At 40.0% G+C, this 21,978-nt stretch overlaps 1 long non-coding RNA gene across 1 annotated transcript in view; it reads left to right on the top strand.

Annotated features, from left to right (window-relative positions):
- The window catches only part of LOC146810218 (uncharacterized), a 200,920-nt gene extending 179,996 nt beyond the window's left edge, over nucleotides 1-20,924 (top strand). The window contains exons 3-4 of the long non-coding RNA XR_014965645.1: nucleotides 12,101-12,277; nucleotides 20,589-20,924. This is a non-coding gene — a long non-coding RNA (uncharacterized LOC146810218). The remainder of the gene's footprint in view (nucleotides 1-12,100; nucleotides 12,278-20,588) is intronic.
- Nucleotides 20,925-21,978: the final 1,054 nt, after the last annotated feature.

The raw sequence follows: 21,978 nt of genomic DNA, 5'->3' as shown, positions 1-21,978 counted from the left end.
GGAAACCTTTAGGAAGTAATTCACAAACAGCCCGCAGAGACCAACAAAACAAGGCGACTTTTTTAGAGACCAGCCCGGCCGCCAACAATGCTCCTTCGGGTTCAACAACAACGGGAGAACCTCAAAAACAAGGAGGGGAAAACAAAAGAGACAGAGACAGAAAGAGCACTCCGATCGACCAAAAAGAAGACAACCTTGTCATAAACATATCAGGGATTCAATTAACAGCAGCCCAAACTAAACTTTTAAATAAAGGTTTCACTTATGTGCCCAATTACAGATCAAATGCTCAAGAAACAGAAATCGCAGTCTTCAAATTCTTACGTACTTTGCGATTGAAAAATTTCTTTTCAAATTTACAATCGATTGAAAAGCCTGAAAGTGAGACGAAAGAATTTAAAGTTAAGAGATGACGAACATCACCATACAGAAAGCAGATAAAGGCGGAGCTATAGTAGTGATGAATACTGATTTTTACATGGAAAGTGTACGCACACATCTACAAGATACTAACACGTATCGGAAAATTGAACAAGACCCTACTGATGTTTTCGCCGAAACACTGAAATCAATTTTGGAAAAAGCCCTAAAGTTGAAATGGATAACTGAAAAGACTTTCCATTTTTTAAACATTAAATATCCGAGGAGACCTCAATTCTACATGCTCCCGAAAATCCATAAACACGCCACCATACCACCATTTAGACCCATCGTGTCAGCTTGTAGATCGATCTCAGAACCACTAGGTCAATACTTAGATTGGTTCATACAACCACTGGTTCAAAATTGGAGTACCTACATCAAAGACACAACTGCTTTTCTAAACCTTCTAAATGAAGTGATAATTCCAAAAGATGAGCAAATATGGCTATGTTCTATTGATGTTACAGCACTTTACACTTCTATCCCCCATCATGAGGGTTTAGAAGCAATGGAATGGAGATTACTGGAAAATGACATCATAGGAACAGAAAAAATTTTTTTGATGGAATTATTACATTTTGCGTTATTCCACAGTTATCTAGAATGGGAGAATGACTTTTACGAGCAATGTAGTGGAACTTCCATGGGTTTTGCGGGGGCACCGTCCTACGCCAACACCTTCATGGCAAAGTTTGAACATGACCACATACTGAATAACCCACAATGGAAGCAAGGCATCATGATGTTTAAACGATACATAGATGACATTTTTGTAATTTGGAAAGGTACGCAAGATCAACTAATTGAAAACATCCACGCACTGAATCAGATTCATGATAGGATCAAGTTCACTCATCAAATTAACATCAATGAGTTAGCATTCTTGGATGTGAAGATTACAATTAAAGATGGCAAAATAACAACCAATGTTCACACAAAGGAAACAGACAGGAACAGCAGTTTGCATTTTGACAGTTTTCATCACCACTTATTGAAGACACATCTACCATTATCTCAATTCATTTGATTTAAGAGAATCACATCAGATCCTAACGACTTATCTTCCACCATCGACAATCAGATCAAGAAATACTTAAAACGAGGATACCCTGAAAGAATATTACAACAGACAAAGAATAAAGTCCAGTCTATGAACAGAGAACTGCTACTTAATAAAAAAGAAAAATTGGAGAAAAAACTCACAGTATGCGTACTAAAATACTCAATTCAATCCAAACAGATCACAACCATCATGAGAAAACATTGGTCACTTATCACAGAAGAACCAGATTTGCAACCTCTGGTAGCTGATCAAATTACTTTTGCATACAAGAGATCAAAAAATTTGAAAGAATTAATTAAGAAACAACTAAATCAAGATGAAAAGAAGATTCATAAAGGCATGAAAAGATGCGAAAACTGCACACATTGTAATAATGTGATAACCGGTCAACAATTCAGACATCCAATGACTGGACAAATGATTCCACTTCTACATTCAAGCACCTGCGACACGAAAGGAGTTATCTATGGAATAAAATGCCCCTGTGGTAAATTATACGTGGGCCAGACAGAACGAAAAATAAAAATCAGAATTACAGAACATAAAAGCAACATAAGAAATAAAAATCGAAAGTCCACATTGGCTATGCATTGGATAGAGGCTGGTCATAACATTGCACAACTACAGTTTACCATATTAGAAGTGATCAAACCAAACTCATCGATGGACACTCATAAACAGAGATTAAGAGCTGAATATTTCTGGATCAGAAAAATGGCTAGCATGCAACCGGCAGGAATTAATGACAGAATTGAACTATCCTGTTTTTTGTAAAACTTTTGAGGATTAATTGTGTGATTTCCTGCATAATAATCATATTTTGAAGATGATTGTCAAAATAGGATATTTACTGAAGGCATTACTAGATTGCATTGATTATTATTATTATGTTTTGAACATTGTTTACATTGATTTTATACGGGAGGATCACGTAATTAGTTTAATAACACTGGTTCGTTTTCTCACAATATTTGTTTTTTATGTAGAATCATCATAAGCAAGATATAAATTGTTTTTAACTCTCTAGAGGAGCGACCAGTTAGCACGCTTCTACCTAGTTAAAACAACAGTCGTGGGTTTGGGAACTGAACTCTGATAGGTTAAGATTAGGCAGGATTATTACTAACACGGAAATGAGTCACTGATAGGTTCCGTGAACCATTACATGCTATTGGTTAAACATGACTCGTCAGCGTGCTCTCAACCAATTGAGTCACGAATAAATACCACACTCACGAGCTTACTTGTAAACGGAACTCGAATTGAGGGAGAGGCGGGAACCTTTGTTGCACACGGAAGTAAGTAATCCAAAGGCTTGCGAAGAATTGTCACGTTAACTCCCAGTCTTCGTTTTTTAAATAACCTGTTACCAATTGTTCACGACAGTAAATCGCTAATGAAATGTAGTAAGCACATGTTTTACTTGATTTAGACCACTCTTCACGTTTTTCATTTAGTAGTTATAGGGCAATATAAGGACTGTTTTTTTTGTTATGATACAGATAGAAATAGACTATTAGACCTCGTCAACTCATAGAATAATGAATACTTTACCACAAATGAGACTTAGGGTACTGATGGCATTAAGGTTCATTGATTGTTTTTTATTTGTATATTAGATATAGTCAAATATTGAAAAAGCATGAGTACAGGACTGAATCGCTCACTATATTTCCTTCATTTTTTCTGTTTCAGACCCCTGAAGAAGGGTCTTTTTTGTTGACCCGAAATGCATTGGGTAGTGTGAACATGTAAAATGAATATGTTTCTCTACTAAAGAGATGAGTAAACTTATAATTTGAAGAACAGAAGAGAAATAAACGAAATGAAAGCAAAATCACACTGAATTGGATGGAATTCTTTATTGAACAGATTGAATGTGATTAGACCTGAATAGGTCAAAGTATAATTGTGCGCACCTCTAACTTGGAAGTGAGAGACAAGACAAGGATGGCCATGCTCGCCATTATTTTTTGCCCTTTACATTGATCCACTGATTAGGAGAATAAAGAATAATCCATCAATCCCTCCGGTTTGTTCCCAGGGATGGGAAAATGTTTTTGGGCATATGCCAATGACCTGGCAGTTGTTACCCCCGACCCAAGGGCTGCAATGCAAGAGATTTAAATGGCGGCGGATAGATTTGGGAGCTTCTCCGGCTACTTATTAACCAAGACAAGACCCAAGTTATCATCAGTGGTAAAGTTGAGTATGAAGATAGACGGGTGGCTGAATGTGCAGTTTATCTTGGAGTTAACATCAAGGCAGGAATTGAGAAAATTGTGGAAATCAATTTGGATCCCTTGATGAAAAAAACTAAGCTGGAGTTTGGGATATTGAATAATCTAGGGCTGGCCTTAATTGGGAGAAGTATTACAGTAAAAAGGATTTTTTTTGCCTAACATCTTATACTTCTTCCAGGCCATCCTTCTTGAGGTGGGGAACAAATGGTTTAAAGTGTTGAATGGGATGATTTTGTGATTCATATGGGCTTACGCTAGGCCCAGAAGGGCGTCAAAATGTATGACCCTCCCAAGAGAGTGAGGGGGCTTGGTGGTCCAGAACCTTAGATTATACTACTGACCTACAGCACTCCAACAGATAGTTATTTTTCTTCAAATTAAGAAGGTGGGTGGGGCCTGTTATGAATAATTTCCCCACTATGTAAGAACAGTTGATAGAGGCTGGCCATATCTGCCAGGGCATTTTAAGAGAGTTTGGTTTAAGACCCTTTGCTGTGCATTATGAATATGGTCAGCTGTCTGGAGAAACGCTGCATTAAAATCCAATTTTACCAGGCATATTTTGGAGGCTCATGTTAGATGTTGGATGGAGCATGGTCCCTATAGACTTGGTGACTTTGTTTTAGGTAATAGTATAAATTCATTTAAGGCTCTTGGTTTGAAATACAAGCTCGAGCATAATCAATTTTTTTAAATCTCTACAGATTCAAGATTTTTTGGGGAAGAAAGGAGGAGGGTTACTGGGGTTTTCTAGGGTTGAGATTATAGAGCTGATTATTGGTAAAAAAGTTTTCAATAGGGTCTTTATATCTGTCATTGAGCAGCCAGATGCTTGACAATATTGATAAACATGCTAGATGATGGCGAGAAAAGCTTCAATCAGAAAAGAATGATTTAGCTGATTATCTAGACCTAGCTCAATCCATATTAATGTCGGCCAAATTGCAAGTCCAACATATTATAAACTAGTTTTAGTCTACATAGAACTCCTGGGTCTGTGGGCACATAGTGTCCAAGTTGTCAGTTTTATGATGCAGATCTGATACATATGTTTGCAGGTTACAATTGGGGTAACCCCTCAACTTGCTTTACTCGGGGTACATTACAAAGTGGTGCCTACCCATGTACAGGCATTTATGTTTTTGGCAATGTCAGTATTGAGTTTGTGTTTAGCAACAGCATGGCTGGACCTCTCTCCCCCTTCGTTTCACAAATGATTGGCACGGCTGTTAGCCATGTATCACATTGAAAATGCGGTCTATGCACAGAAATAATCTGCTCGGAAAAAAGGTCTACTGGTATGGGCTCCTTTGAGGGATTGGATCTCTTCAATGTCAGAGGGGGAATAACTAGAGAATATCTTGGCTGTGGGATTTAGAATTTTGGTTGTGGTTTAGAGCATAGCAATCATTAATGTAATGCACAAGTAACTTTGTCCTACTATTTATAGCAATCACTCTGTGAGTATCTATGCGAATAATATATGAAATATGAAATTATTAATTGCTGCTTTTCCGTATATTTTACTCTCGTGAATTGTATCCTTGGCTTGGATGGTGGGTCAAAATTCATTAAACTCTAATAAATATAATATAAAAAGAATTCACTCATGTGTTGTATTACACCATTTTAGGATTATATACATGAGTAAACATATATATGAGTACAATTTCAACATTTTGTGAATACCTTTATTTACTATACTTACATGAACAAGTTTAATAATGAAACCATACATTTGTATTTACTTGTTCTGGAAATCGTCTTACATCATCCTGCTATCCTGCTGAATGCTGGTTGTAGCAACTGAAGAATAAGGTGGATAATAAAGGGTGTAGACTTCCTCTACCTTCTACCTATCCACTTTAAATACCTATTATATGCAGTGATTTTAGTACCATGCCTTCCCTGGACTGGAATCTATTTTTTCAAATACAATTTTATAAAAATTATATTTTTGTAATTCTGTAATGTTTTGTCTTGATCAATGTTTGATTTTATTTCTAAAGCATCAAAAGCCAGTGGTCAAAGTCTGTTTTTTTAAACATTTTTTGTTTTCTTGCGTGAGTAGAAGACATTGCTTATAAAAATTCAGAATGCCTTAAATACATCATGACACAGAGATTATGGACTTTTCTTCATGAATTCGGAATTATTTATTCCACTGCTTGCCTAACTTCCTAATTTTTGAGAAAACATCCTTGGTGGGCAGTGGTCTATCTCCATTGTTTACTAAGATTGTCTAGACATAAGCTGTCTGTTTTTTGTTATTTGATATTCTATAATTTTTAGCTAGTTTTCATTACATTTTTCTTATATTTGCCCCAAAAAGGATACGGGTGCCTGGACTCATTTTTGTTGCACTCTTTCATATTCTAATTATCATTGGTTGGCAATTTCTTTTATTTTCACTTCTTTCCCTGGCTGCCACCTGAACCAGGGCAGCGCCTGATTCGTCCTCCACTTTCCCAGCTTGTGTCACGATGCAACCTTCTGAATCCTCAGGATCAGTTTGTGGCTCAAGTTGGTCCACCCCTTGATAGCCTCAATTCTGAAATGCTATAGTAGCACAGAAGTTTGAGGTGATCAAGTGAGGGAAGGAAAGAATGGGAACAGCAAGGAAGGAGATCTGAAAATCAACACAAAACACTATAAAAGGATGCCAAAACAAGGTTCGCTTTTACATCAATAAGTTTGCTTTCAACCTATTACCTGCAAAGTAAATAAGAATGATCTGTACCACTATGGTACACAAGGAATGGATTGTTCCTTCTTGAATACCGTTGCTCTTTCATAAAAAAAATATATTACTACAAAGAAAGAAGAGTTTTTACCAGACTATCCTGTGTACATAATATGCTTTCTATCACTTTCTCACATGTACTATGTACCCACCAAAACAAAAGGGCTGCCACACTTCACAGGGGGAGAATATAGTTGTTTGCTTGGATATGTCAATAATGTCTTCATGTACAGAAATCAGATCCACCTCTCTGTACCTTTATGATTTAATCACATACATAAAGAAAAAGAAGAAAAAATAGAGTCAGAAGATTTTTAGCCACTCCTTTTGACAATCGCACTCTCAAACAGAGTCTTGCAAAGAAGGTGAAAATAAGATATAGAAGAATCTATTTCTCTGGGCGGGGCACACCTCAGGCTTCCGAATACTCCCTCCCTCCGAGGTGCGGTTCCTGCGCTGAATTAATAAGAGCGTTGGACTGGTAGAATATTTGTTGTTAAAGCTACACCACGAGTCGAAAGAATGTCGAGATAGTTGAAGCTCAAAAACAAAAGTATGCTACATCAAAGGGGCGAGTAAACAGGAACGGCTGCTGTCCCCTTACCACACCAAATTTTGGATCGCTGCTTCGTGAATACTCCTCAAAACACCGCATCCGTAATTCTTTTGGAATAATCAACACTGAGATGAACCCGGAAACGTCTTTTTAGCAGAGGCCGCCTCCGAAGGGAGCCTCGAGGGCCGGCGCCATAACGGCTGTCCGAACCCACAAGGAACAGATCCGGTTTGCGCTGGTTAGCACCGCCGGAAATCACCGCGCTGCAAAAAGCGCCCAAGGCCCTCTCCTTCCCCTCCCCCTCCCCACGAACAAAGGGAAGAAGGAAAGGGGGAGGGGGATATAAGGTGACGCTCACCTGACCTTTGGTTGTCCCCCAGGAACCTATCACTTATTTTCTGATATTCGACTTTCAATTCTGTCCCCTGGCTGCAGTGCTTCAGCAGTTTCAAATCATTATTTGTATGCTGACAGCACTCAATTGATTTTTCATTTTACCCATAACTTGCCTGGTAACTCTGATACGGCCTCTGCCCAAACTACTTACACTTGGATGAAACCTAACTTTCTGAAACTTACCAAAAAGAGACAGGGATCCTTCTGGTCTAATTTCTAATTTCTAATTTAAAACATTTATAAAGCGCAGCGTGCACCGAACGGTTTGTTGGCGCTAATAGAGGGTAATGGCTACAGAGACAAAAGCGAGAACCGGTGGTAGAGCCGGGAAGGGAAGATTACGCATGGAAAGCCTGTTTAAAAAGGAACGTTTTTAGATCCTTACGGAAGGATACATAATGGGTAGCCGCACGGAGGTGGTCTGGGAGGGAGTTCCAAAAAGTGGGGGCCAAGGTGGAAAAGTTGGACCCACCCCACTTTTTGCATCTGAAGCGTGGGATTTGAAGGAGGGACTTGGTGGAGGAACGAAGTTCTCTGAGGGGAACATATTCTTTTAATAATGAGGAAATGAAGGCGGGGGCGGTGCCTTGACGGGCCTGGAATACCATGCAGGCGGTTTTAAACAGAGAACGTTCCTTAACAGGGAGCCAGTGGAGCTCCCTGAGGAGGGGTGTGGAGTGATGATAGCGAGGGAGACCAAAGACCAGCCGGGCGGCTTGGTTTTGAACCAACTGTAGCCTCCTAAGACTGTATGCTGGTATGCCATTGTAGAGAGCATTGGCATAATCCAGCCGTGATATCACTAAAGCGGCCATGATCATTTTGAGTGCCTGAGGGGAAAAGAAACGGGCGACAGTGCGAATAGTACGGAGGGTGAGGAAGCAGGAAGAAACTACAGAACTAATTTGAGAGTGAAGGGTGAGCTGATTATTCATTTTGACCCCCAGTGTTTTGACCGTCGTAGAAGGGGTGGGGGCGGGACCAAGGGTTGAGGGCCAGAAGAGAGAGTTCCAGGGACTGGAAGAGCCTCCGGTAAGAACCAACTCGGTTTTATCCGGGTTCAACTTGAGATGGTTATGGTTCATCCAGTCCCTGATGAATGTCATAGTGTGCTGGAAGCTGGAGACAGAGAGGGGAGAAGAGGATAGGTCAAAGATGAGCTGGAGGTCATCCGCGTAATTATACACGGTGACCTCCAGCTGCTGAAGAGCAAAGATGAGGGGGAAGATATAAAGATTAAATAGTAGGGGAGACAAGGAAGAACCCTGGGGGACACCACACGTGACGGGGAGTGGGGTGGTTGTGAAGTCTCCTAGTCGGACCGCCTGGGTGCGGTCCCTCAGGAAGGAGGAAAGCCACACCAGGGCTGATCCCTCAATTCCAGCCGCCTTGACACGGGACAATAAGATGGTATGGTCTACCGTGTCAAATGCGGCGGAGAGATCGAGGAGTACCAGCACCTGGTGTTTGTTGTTATCCATACCCTTCCTGAGGTTGTCTAGGACTGATACCACGACTGATTCAGTCGAGTGCCTAGGTCGAAAGCCAGCCTGGCGGGAAGCCAGTCCCCCATTGGCCTCTACGTGGGTGCTGAATACCGCGGTGACATAGCGCTCCAGCACCTTGCCCAGGTAGGGCAGCAGGGAAATGGGGCGGTAATTTGCTGAGATGGATGGGTCAGCGCCAGGCTTCTTTAGAGTGGGCACTATGGTGGCTGATTTGAGCGTAGGGGTCACTACTCCCTGCGCTAGGGAGCTGTTAAGGAAGGTGATGGGAGGTTCAGGACAAGAGGAATAGATTTGTTGGAGGACTCGCGCCGGACAGATGTCAGCCGGAGAGCCTGATTTTACTTTGGGAAGTATCTCCAGGAATACCTCTTCAGTGAGGGGAGGGATGGAAGTAAGACGGTTTTGAATAGTGGGAGGAGAAGGGTCAACAAAAGCAGGGGAGGGGGGGGGATGTTGGCCTTAATGGTAACAATCTTATCAAGAAAGTAGGTGTTTAGTTGGTTACATAGAGGCTGGGATGGGGGGATTTGAGGTGAAGCCCTATCGGAGTAGGCTAGGTCCTGCACTATGCCGAAGATCTCCCTAGATTTATTTTCAGCAGACAAAATTCTTGTAGAAAAATAAGAAGTTTTGGCAGCAAGGATTGCGGTCTTGTAGTGGGCGAGTGATGTCAGGTAAAGGGTTTTAAGTGAGGGACAGTAATTTTTCCTCCAGTGCCTTTCTGCCTGACGAGCGGACAGTTTTAATTCTTTTAGGTGGTCATTGAACCACCTATTAGACTCCTTGGGTCGCCGAGCGGAGATGCGACGCAGGGGAGCCACTGAGTCACAACCCATAGTCATCCAGGTGTTGATGGTGTTGGCTTGAGAGTCGGACGGAAGACCAGAGAGGGATGGGATAGTATTCCGAAGGTGGGACGTCAGGGTAGGAAAGTCAACTCTGTTCCAATTTCGCGCCCAGGTATTTTTGGCGTGGGGAACTTTGGGCACCGAGTTGGGAGAGATAGAGAAGGAGATAAGGGCATGATCGGACCAAGGACAGGGGGAAACCGTCACCGGGGAGACTGGAAGGTTAAGGGACCAGACCTGGTCAAGTATGTGACCGTGAGAGTGAGTGGAGACAGAGATGTGCGACATAAAATTTAAAGATGTGAGGGACTCAGTAAATTCTTTCTGGTCTGTAATAAGTACAATTGGCGGGATCCATCCCTTCAGCCCTTATTACTGGGTGACTGCCCACCTCCAGTTGAGTCAATCCAAGACCTGGACATCATATTGGACAATTTCATTTGAGTCACGTAAGGAAAATATTTCCTTTTCTCCCATTCTTTTATAAAGTTGTAGTTGTTAATGATTTTGTGCAATCAAGATTGCATTTTGGAAACTCAGTTTACTTGAGCCTTCCCACTACTGTGATATTTGTTTTCAATCTGAAAGAATTCAACCCTGTCTTAGTCCACCATTCCCACCTACATTAGCTGCCAGCAAATTAGCTGATTCTATTTAAAGTTGCTAGTATACAGCGTATAATCTGCAGCTAACTCCAACTTTCTTGAATGATAAATTCAAAAAATACTCAGCTGTGCATCAGTTTAGGTGATCCTGTCTTCCCACCTTTTTAACTCTGAAATTTAAGCTCCAAATTGGGGCAAATCGTTTTAGGTCCTTGACCCTCTCCTTGGAACTCTCTCCCTTTTCATTTCCGTTTTCAACCCAACCTGTTGAAATTTTGTAAACTACTAAAACTTGGCTTTTCACCACTTAGACCATCTCTTTTACATTATTCAACTCTTCATTCCTGAAATTACAGTGCCAAGATATTGTGCCGTTTAAAAAATACCCATTAATAAATAAAACAAATAAATAGTGTGCAGGAGGGGTCGCTTTAGGAGTCAGTCTTCCCTTGAAGTCTCCATTTATTTCTTCCTGGACCGGCTCATCTTGTTTTCTATGTGGTATATTGCTCTCTTTTATTCTTGAAGTACTCGGGATGGTCTATCATCATTTGCTACATCAGTGGCTGAAGCATGTTAAATAAAAAAAATGGAACCTGGGGGCATATGTATCATCATCTCCATTTGCGATTCTCAAATAGCGATTTTTTGAGAATCGCTATTTGAGAATTGTAAAACGGGATGTATTTAAAAAATCGCACAAATTTTGCGATTTCTTAAAATTCCTTAATTGCGATTTAGCAAATTGCGAAATTGCAATTAAGGAATACCTTCCCATTCATTCCTATGGGCCACGAGGCCCATAGCAATGAATGGGAAGTCCTTCTCAATTTGCGAATCGCTATTTGCTAATCGCAAATTGAGAATATTTTCAAAGGTGCAAGGGTGTCATGATGACACCCTGATGCACCCCTGAAATCAGCATGTGTGCACATATGGCGCACATACATGCCCTAAGGGCATGTATGTGCACCACATGGCACTTTGAAATATGCAAAAAAGTGCATATTTCAAAGAAATCGCAACTTACCACCAACTTGAAATTGGTGGTAATTTGCGATTTCTTAAGGTGAAATCCCACAAGTTGGGTGCGTGTTACATTGCATTTAAGAAATCGCAATTTGCGATTTCTTAAATGCTTACGCAAACTTAAGAAATCGCAAATTTAGCGATTCCTTAAGATTGCGAGGCTGAAATGCCTCATACATCTCCTTTTGCGATTTTGTATTCGCAAACGCTGTTTTTTTGCGATTCGCAGCGTTTGCGAATACAAAATCCTTTGATACATATGCCCCCTAGTTATCTAGCAATGTGCAATAACACCAAAGGCCCTGGGACGCCAGCAGTAGATAATAGTAATCACCACAAAATCAACAAAATAATCACTGACTGCCTTAGAATCAATAGAAAATGCTTGCATTGTTGAACAAGTTAGTGGCAAATGGCATTAAAGCAGTCCAGTGTATTATTATGGGAGGCTGAAACACTCCTTCTATGTTATCCAAAAGGCCCCTATTTTCATATTTTAAAGTCTAAAACGTGAAGTAACGAAGAGGAAGAAGGGAACAGGAAAGTAAAAAGCTCATGATGGGTAGTCTGAGGATTCAGTCAGGGCTGGGCTAGCAAATATCACATTTAAAGTACATTGGATCAAATGCACTATGCTAAAATTTCATTAAAATGTAATAGTGAAAATGCTTTTCTTTGTTTTTCAGATTTTAATGCAATCTTCTATGACGAAGAGGGAGAAGGGAACAAGGCAAAAAGAAGCATAACAGAAAGACTGAGGATGATAGAATTTTTATCAAAACCAGCCTGCAGCCATTTTCACAAACCAGCCCCATTTTGCAATGAGTGAGCAAGTGCAGCGAGCCTTACCACCTTGTGACCAGGTTAAGGAATTCTCATTCACAAATTGTTTTGAAAAAAAAGGTCAAAACTCTGCATATTGTATCACATTTTCTACATATACTGTATATATTCACAACAATGCAATATGTTTGAGACAAAATATAACATTTACTAGCCATCTGGAAGGAATGTTTCAAATTCTATTAAGGACATGGAGGCGAGGATTATGTGTTATCTTTCTTCATTTATTTAGCTCAGATCCCTATAAATGGTATATAACAACATCCAAGAGGAAGACTACAATTACCATGCGTCCAAGCAAAAGTCAAAGTTCACCATTCAGCTGGCTCTGTCCTCACATATGAACATCCCCAACGAACAGCATTCCTCTTTCTTTGTACGAAATGACAAAGGAGTAACTTGTATTACTGGGTATCTTGCTTCTGGTCAGCACCTATGAAATATAGAGACTGCGTCAAAATCCTACCCATACAGTATCTGAAACTATCTACAATACAGAAATGCAACCTCAACACAATACCATGAACACATCAATCAGATCAAGTTTCCAACATATTGGTAACTAATTAAAGTTATATTTAGTCCAAATGTAGTTTAACAAAATATCGTCCAACAACCTTGTCCTGTTTCAGGTGGCTAATCCTTGCCTCTGTGTCTTTAGTAGAAATTAAACTTTCCTTTACAATGGCTAGGAAATTTTACATTCTAGGTCAGCACCGGAAGCTCAGATTATGTTTGTTTAAATCTTATTTACCACTAACAAAGCCATTCCCATTACTGGCTTAAAATAGAATTTCTTAAAAGTGGAATCTGAAAACCAGTCAGCCACCTTCAGAATAGCTTCCAATCGTCCACCTACAGCAAATGCCTTAGAAGCCGTAGCTTCCCTAACAGAACAGTTGTTTGGTACCAGCGGGATCCTCCATTAACATCTCATATTCTCTGGTACATCTAACCATACAAAGCTTTGGATGATCCGGGAAGGACGGATAATGTATCATTCTTGTACATGTCTTGTTGTTTCAAGACACCATAAAGATAATCCCATCTGGTGTTAAAATTCTAGAAGACATTTAATGCCCTGACATCCGACACATGTTTACATGAAACTAGACACAGTAGCATTGCCAATATACTAGAATGTTCTTTCTTGATAAGGAATATACTGTTTTGCCATGATTCAAAAAGGTGTAGGTCAACATTAACATCCCATAGCTGTAAATATCTGCATTCTGGTGTATTACAAAGTTTAATTAGCAATTTACAAACCAATGGGTTTTCCCCAACTGGTTACCCGTGCCATAGCTCAAAATGGCCAACCTAACTGTATTAATCGTATGGTACGCCAAACCTCTGTGAGACAATTCTGACAGAAAGTTTGAATTGTGGACTATATTGGCACCCATGGGGTCGACATTCCATATCACACACCAATGGGACTATCAATGCCAAGCACAGCTATATTGTTTAGAGGTGGAATCTTCCCATAATCTTCTGATAAGGTCTGAATCCTGTTACAAAAGGGCTGGGATGCCGCAGCATCTCCTGTAATCTTCTAAGCCCTGAATCTGAGCATCCCATCCCAAACCAACTGGTGTAAGCTGCCCCAAGCATCTATAAGCATGTTTGGACTTGGGAAGTAAGAATGGACAATCCATAGAAAGTTTCAGAAGACCTGGAAACCATACTAGAGATCTCCAAACCAGATTTACCAGCATAAGCGCCTCCCTCTGTCGCCTGGGCTGTTAACCTAGTAATCATTGAGAACGGTGGAAATGTATCTTTGGAACTGGCTGTAGTCTTGCGTGAATGCATCTGTTGCCAATGCCAGATGGTCCTGCCTCCACTTGAAGAATTGAGGAAGCCGGGGTAATGGCAAGATGCATATAAGTCCAACTGACATGGGCCACATCTGTCTATAATCACTCACCTGACTAGAAGTAGTTTCCATATGCTCGAATGTTTCCAATTCCTGGAATTCCAATCCACGATGCGTGTGAACTTTTCCTGTAGATACTAGGCCTTGACTGAGATTATCTTGTCTAGACTGAAATGGCAGAATCTTTAGCGAGGTTTTCCGGAACCTTTCAACTTGTCCCACCGAGGCAATTACTGTATCAGACTGCCGATACATTGTCCATCTTTAAAAGGATGGAGCATGCGAGACTGTCTCATTTGAAAGAGCATGCCGGAAAGGACCATGTGAGCAGTTCTAAGGAGTTGATGTGCAACCCTCTCTCCTCATCTGTCCAAAGCCCACCTGTGGTGATGTCTCCATAATAAGCTCCCAAGCCCAAAAGGTTGGCATCAGTTTTGATAACCATGTCGGAATTCGACCAAAGATGGCTCTGCCATAGCAGGCTATCATATGATCCAACCACCACTATATCTTTGTCTTGGCTTTCTGTGATAGTCAGATCTGTTCCTTGTACAAAAGTCCTTTTATCAAATGAGCTGCTTTCAATCTCTAAACAGCTCTATAATGCAAGGGTCCAGTAAATATCGCCTGAATGGATGATGTCAGAAAGCCGACAATCCTGATGAGAAATCAAAGAGATATGAATCCCTTTGACAAGGTGTGCTTTAGCTAATTTCTTATAAGAGTAGATTTTTTGTGAAATAGTTTCAGCACCTGCTAAACCGAGCAGATGATAAATCCAGAAATAACATTGATTGCGTGGGAACGACTTTCGATTTGATACTGGTGATAACAAAGCCCAGTGACTGCAAGAGGGACTATGTCATGGCTAGGTGTTGGAGGATGTTGTCTAAGTATATTAATAAACAAATTCCTCTGGAACATAACAACTCTTCCCCTGGTTGCCTGACCTTGTTGATGCACCAATGAGTGGAAAAACGTCCGAAGTGAAGTGCCGTGATTTCGTACAACTGGCCATCCCACATGAACTGCAGGAACATGCAGTCTGGCGAGAACATTGGAATCCTGAAGCAAGCTTCCTTCAGATCCAAAATCATCATCCAATCGCCCAGTCGTATTATGTCTTGTAATAACTTGAATTGGTTGAAAGGGACTTCACCGCTGATTATATCTGGTGTGCTCGTAGTACCTAAGTCTTTTTGATGGCGCCAACCCAACAGGTTGGAACCCTGTTTTGTCAGATAGACACGACCATAAACTTTCCTTCCTGCAAACTCAATTACCATCCATTTCAGTCCTAAGATGTCAATAGTTTTACCACCATAACCCACTGCTTTGATATCGGGTTTACACCAGGATTCCACATCGCTTTTCTCACCCCATGCTCCAAGATACATTTCTTTGGATAGTAGAGTATATAAGCCTACTGAATCCACTAGCATCCTCACATTATTCGTGTCAAAGCTTATAGTACAATGCGGTTTTTCTAGTTTGTCTGTGCTTTCAGTAATTATATCGACATCACAAAAAATATTAGAACATTCATCATTGGCAATAGAGAAAGCTTTAATGCATAACATGAATTCTTGGATACTTTCACAGGTATCATCAATCTCATGTACGTACTGGGTCTTAGAATGACACACTTTAGCATAGTGACCTCTCTTACCACACGCTCTACATATTGTATTCCTGACCATACATCTAGTGCTGGAAGCAATATGTCCAGGAGAACCACACCGGTAACATTTAAAAACACGTGCGTTGGTTCGTGGAGTTATATTGCCTGAATTAGGAACATCCATTGCTTTATTGAAAGGTTTAGGATGCAACTTCCTTGTTGGTTTCTCCATAGACCTTGCATTTTTGGTCTCATTGACAACTGCGTGAATTTCTGGTCCCTTAGAATCTAAATTTTTTGGAACTGAACCATTTGACCCCCCCATCTCTAGGAGTAATTGAATTGGTACATTTATCCATTTCTTTTATCCACAGGTCTGTGTGTTCCAGACCTTTTGCTATTTGAATTGCTTCCTCTAATGTAGAATCTTTTATGAGTAACTTTTGACGTACTCTTTTATTGTTAGTGCACCTCACAATCTGGTCACGTATAAGTGAATCTGCTAGCCCTTCAAAACAACAAGTTAAGGAAAGTCCCCTTAACGCAGCAACATAGGTCGCAATGTCTTCATCTGTTTTTTGTGTACAATCAAAGAATTTGTGCCTCTCTAGCACAGTATTAATTTTTGAAACAAATCTTTTTTCCAACATTAGTATGCTCATGTCGTAAACATTAATGGGTTGCCCATCACCTACACCTAAAGATATTTCAGGGAGATCCTCATAAAGACGGCGTCCTTCAACTCCTAAGTGGTGAAGTAGTATTGCCTGCTTCCGTATAGGGCCATATTTGTCTGCACCTGTTGCTAAGATATAGGTTAAAAATAATTGTTTCCACTCTTTCCAGGGGATGGGAGGATCACCAGGAGTGGGGAGAAAGGAGGGAGGAGCTGCTAAACTTTGATCAGCCATCCAAACAGTACTTTTGGATACAATTATAATAATAAAGAAATTGACCTAGGAGAGAAAATTTACGTCAGTGAAAGTAATAAATTAAAATAACAAATTAGTGTAAGAACTGTGGGAATATCAGTTACTGTCACAAATGTAAAAATCAGTTACTGTCACAAATGTGGTGAAGGATCCAACAGCTGGACGTTGATACGAAGTTTTCAGATTTGAGGAGAACAGCTGCTACGCGCGTTGAATGTGAATTTTGGAGGAAGTTGAGCGCACTCGCTACAATACAGGATATGCATGCGAAGCGCATGCGCGAGCAGGGCCTGCGCTTATTTTCTGAAGAAAGTTGAGCATACTCTGTTCCGTACGACGCAGAGTATACATTCGTAACGCATGCGCGAGCGATCGCGAGCTTCAGCTCCTGGGAGAATTCCAAATGCCACAAAGAGTAAGAAAATGATGTCGTTCGAGCTCCCTTGGAGATTTCGATGACGGCGTTCGAGCTCAGCGAACTCACGTGCTACCCTTGGAGATTCAGAAAATGCCGTCAGAGTCTTCCTCAACAGTAACGGTAGGTTGCTTGAAACAATTTATGAAACACAGTCAAAATGAAATTTCTTGTCAAAACGGAGTAATACCAAGACAATAAGTCGCAATGACTATATTTCAGCACAAGAGTCAGAGAAAACGTTTCTTCAGGTGCAAGAACATAAAGGACATTTTAAAGAAGAGCGTTACTACTGGCAGGAAACGCTTGAATGTAGATAGATGAAAATGCCGCTTGAATGAAGAAAGATAAAAGCGTTGCTTCAACGTAGGTCAAGGGACAAGGCGAGGCAGCATACACAAAAAAGTTTTTCACTAGAAGATTTGGTGAAAGAGCATGTAGAAAAAAAAATGTAGATTGTAGATTCTGGACGATTCAGGATTGTAGAGAAGATGCAAGGTACATACCAATTATTCCATCTCCAGATCTACCTTTGAAAACGCTGGGTTCATGAAAATGAATCAGGATATGTAGAATTCCTTTCCAGGGGTGGAGGTACTTCTTGTCTGCCCCCTGCGCAGAATGATTCACTCGTCGCCAAAGTAAAGATCTCTCCACACAGGAATGAAGTTGGAAATCTTTATTGGTAGTACAGAGTATCAGGTACCTCCAGCTTCCTACTCCAGCTCTTCAGCTTCAACCTCCCCTTCCTTGAACAACAACATTCCATCCTAGCAACATGCCTTACATTCCATCTTAAAGAAATCCCCACATAAACCTCATGGTCCTTGAATACACGCCTGACAGAACATAGCTCAGCCATACGCACCAAAGAAATCACGGCTCCCGTGGTGCAACATTTTATAGATATGAATCACATCCCAGAAGATATCAGATGGTTTATACTAGAGAAAGTCCCAAAAGAATCTGTCTCTAACAACGAAGCAGTGAGAAAACGTAGGGAAGTTTATTGGATTTTCCTTCTCAAAACAGCAAACACAGGGTCTGAACCAGGAAATCCCGTGGGACTAAGTTATTAAATTTAACATTTGATAGCACCTTGTTTAACTGCTCTAAGTTTCAGCTTAACAGAGTCTCTAGAAATCAGATCACTCGGTATTTTTATATCCCTGTAGCTGAGAATATTTTGAACTTCAGGCCCATACGGGTTCATAAAATTATTGACTAAAATGCCCAGTTACTCCTTTTCATCTAGAGCCCAGAGTCCTGCTCGCCCCTTCTTAAGATGATATCATTGGATATAAAGGGTCACCTATGACCATGTAAAACGTGGACCATTAGGGTCACCAATCCAGGCTTGGACCTATGTACTGCCCTGCAGGCCAGGAACAAGGTCAGGTCATACCATTGTATCACAGCGCGATCCACACGGCTTCCTTTGGCATTTTTTCACATTGTCAGCAGTGTAGGAGCTGAGTTTTAGTTAGATTCCCTTTTCTCCGTCCTTACATCTTGCATCCTCCATATACACATATCATTGGCCTCTGTATACCTCGTCAGAGAAGCAGGTGAGTCTCCCCCTTCCTTCGGGTGCCATTACATATATATATTTTTTATAGTATCAGGCATGTCTGATACATTTTTCTAATTAGCATTAGTGTCAGCGGTAATTATCATCAGGCCGTTATTCAACAAGAGAGACCATTTCGCTATGGCGTTTCCTTATCAGTTAATTCATTTTCTCACTTGCCTGGCCCGGCCGTCCAGATTCAAACACTTCTGGATCACTGATTCTATATATATCCACACTGTCAGCAGCACACTACCGCAGGACCTGGGCAGGCTCTGCATACGTCAAAATAGGTGAGTACTATCCTCTGTACAGGGAGACTTTCGCCGTGTACCACTGTAATGTCCTTTTGCCTGCCATTACATCTTAACAAGGCTGTGCATTAGGTCAGGGCATTTGTTTGAGTCTTGAGTTAAGGATCAGTGTAACCGAGACGATTACATTAGATCTTTTTGTTTCATAATTGATAATAACCGTCAGTAGCCCTGTAATAGTGCCTTTATTGATCTCTTTCTGTTTCCCTAATACACTCTCTATCAACAGCATAGTATGTATTTGACCCCTAGTACATCCCATGTACATTCGATAGTCAGGTGGGGTCTAGTTTATTTCCACTTTGACGACACATAGTCTACCCATACGTTCGGGATATAGACACAGAAAGATGCCTATTAGATTTCTATACTCTAGACATTTTAGCAGTTTCACCACTATGAGATGATACATTGTACCAATATGGCATTTTAACATCAGTTTCCTGTCTATTCTTATTTTTATTTTCCTAGTTACCCATGCCCACTGTGTCACATCTTTACATCAGCTCGGGCTTTATCATTTTATACACATCATAACAATGAATAATACAGTATCGTAATAAATCCCAAGGCTTTTTGACTCGTACTCTATGCGTCTAGAAAGGTGAGTATAGTCTCCGCATGCATGGTATAATTAGCTCACACACATGCGCAGTGTATCTTACGATTTTACACTTTGTTCCCGCAGTGATGTAGAGTGACCCCAAGAAAACCTTCCACATCTCGGATACAATTTCCATTTTACTCACAATAGTGTTGTCTCCTTAGGGACGGTAAGTGGGCTCAGACAACCAAATAGAGCAGCTTACATAATTGCCGCCAGGCGACTTATCCAGACACTAGCTCTTACTCTTATTTCTCCTTCTTTGTTCACAGCCAATATATAAGCCGCGTATCTGTATTAATCATTCTATTTGGATGGCCACTTCACGATTAAGGCTACAGCGAGTTCTCTGATATTTACTGCATAATACGGAAGGTAACGGGTTATCTCTGACTAGGATATCTTTTATTGGTCTCTTGACCAGTAAAGACAATCCCCCATACACCATATTGATACATTTATTTTTAGATCCATTTGGGAATGTTCCTGTTTCATGGTAACATTTTAACAGATCTCCACAATACCTTTTTCTCCAGTTGAATCCTTGTCATTCAGCCTACCTACAGGATGTTTCCCCTTGCATGAGGTTGCATATATTCGGGATGGAATTGGATTTGCCAAACCCATTCCTACTATGATGTACCTTCACTTCTCCCTTCTCCTTTATTTCCCTTCTTTTCAATCACAGTCTATCTGGTTTATTTTTCATCTTATTCTGATTCAGCTCTTAGGTCAAAGAGACTCATGAAAAGGTCTCTTCTTTCCATTTAGGCTTTGTTCTATTATCACATACTAGGGAGTCTTTTGGTTTATTTTCACATGTGCAGTTTTGTGTGGGCAATTTTCTTGACACATACTATAACCATTTTAAAACTTGAGTCACAACTCATTGATCATGTTATCATCATTCACTTTGATCTTAATCTAAGGCACTAGTTAATCATAGATTCTGCGGGCGTACAAATCCAGTACAATGTTTTTTTGTGTCCCCTCCAGGGTTTACTGCGACGGATTCCTGATGAAGGCTCAGCTGAAACGCGCGTAGTGTCAACATACCACCAGCTTTTGTCCATCATTTAGTCATCCGCATTGAGCACTGTTCTTAAAGAGCAATTATGGTTCACTTATTGATGTGATGTCAAAGTAACAAATAAAAAAAGACAAGATACACTGTTGTATTATATATGCAAATACTTATGTATTCACTGTGAATTTGTACACCTGAAAAAATATTGTAAACAATTCTTTTAATACTTAAACAAAATATCAATATATTTTCTAATGATATGAAAAACTTTTTCTAAAAAGAATGATGAATAAACAACTCGACAATAATCACATATGTCATGTTGTATATGTTTCTTAACATACATCTAATTGCATTATCTATTCTCTGGATTTGTTATGCCTGCACATATAGATTTGTTGTGATTTGCCTAGATTTCTATCCCATCCATCCTGACAGCATGTAAGGTGAAATTATACTGCCAGTTTCTTTGGCTTACTCCGCCAATATCCAAGATTTTGGTCAAAGGCTCCAGAATATTTAAAGGTTTATTCTGGCAGCCGTTCAAGGAACATTCAATCCCTTTTTGAGGTCCTTAATAAACTTGCCCATAGTGCCGTCTCTGGAGTCAAAGCAACTTTCCCATCCCAAGATGGACGTAGATACACCGCCTAAAGGTGGCCTTTGACTGGCTTGTATACAGGTTTGCAAATTTTATTGCCCACATACTGGGTCATTTCTCTCCCAGAATCCACTCCACTGAGCGCGGGTGACATATCACCTAGGGTCAACATACTTTCTAACTCATTCGACCCCTATGTTCCTCTGGAGTTTGGACAAACTATCTAATTGGAAATATTGGTTGCAGAAATATCGGAGAATTTTTTTTGCGATACAACAATATCGTGATGCAGAAATATCGTTGACAAGAATATTGAATTTTTAGGTAACTAAAAATGTCTTTTGGGTAAATATCGTTTTCAATAATATAATTGTATACAATTTTTTTTAAATTATCTTTATGTGTGTTAGTTTATATATATATTTTTTATTATTATTGTTACTACAATTCTTAATAATATGTTTAAATATAATTTGTAATTTATTAATGATTAATAATTAATTTAGTTATTAATATTTAATGTGTTATTATTTATGGTAAAAGTGTGGGCTGTTAGGTTTGCCGGGGTATAGTGTGGTTTAATAAAGTAATAAATACAGGCCAATTTTTTTTAATTGATATTTATTACATTGTTTAATAATTATGTTAATTGTTTTTATACCCATATAATTTTTGGGGTTAAATAATAAAGGTTTATATTAAAAGCTTTATGTATTTTTTTTTTTAAATGAATAGGTTTATGTTTCATAAATGTTATG

This window comes from Triturus cristatus, chromosome 7, assembly GCF_964204655.1.
Source record: "Triturus cristatus chromosome 7, aTriCri1.1, whole genome shotgun sequence".
In the NCBI taxonomy this organism is placed as follows: Eukaryota; Metazoa; Chordata; class Amphibia; order Caudata; family Salamandridae; genus Triturus; species Triturus cristatus.
Note: the sequence above shows the minus strand (reverse complement) of the source record. Positions and strands in the feature narration are given on the sequence as shown.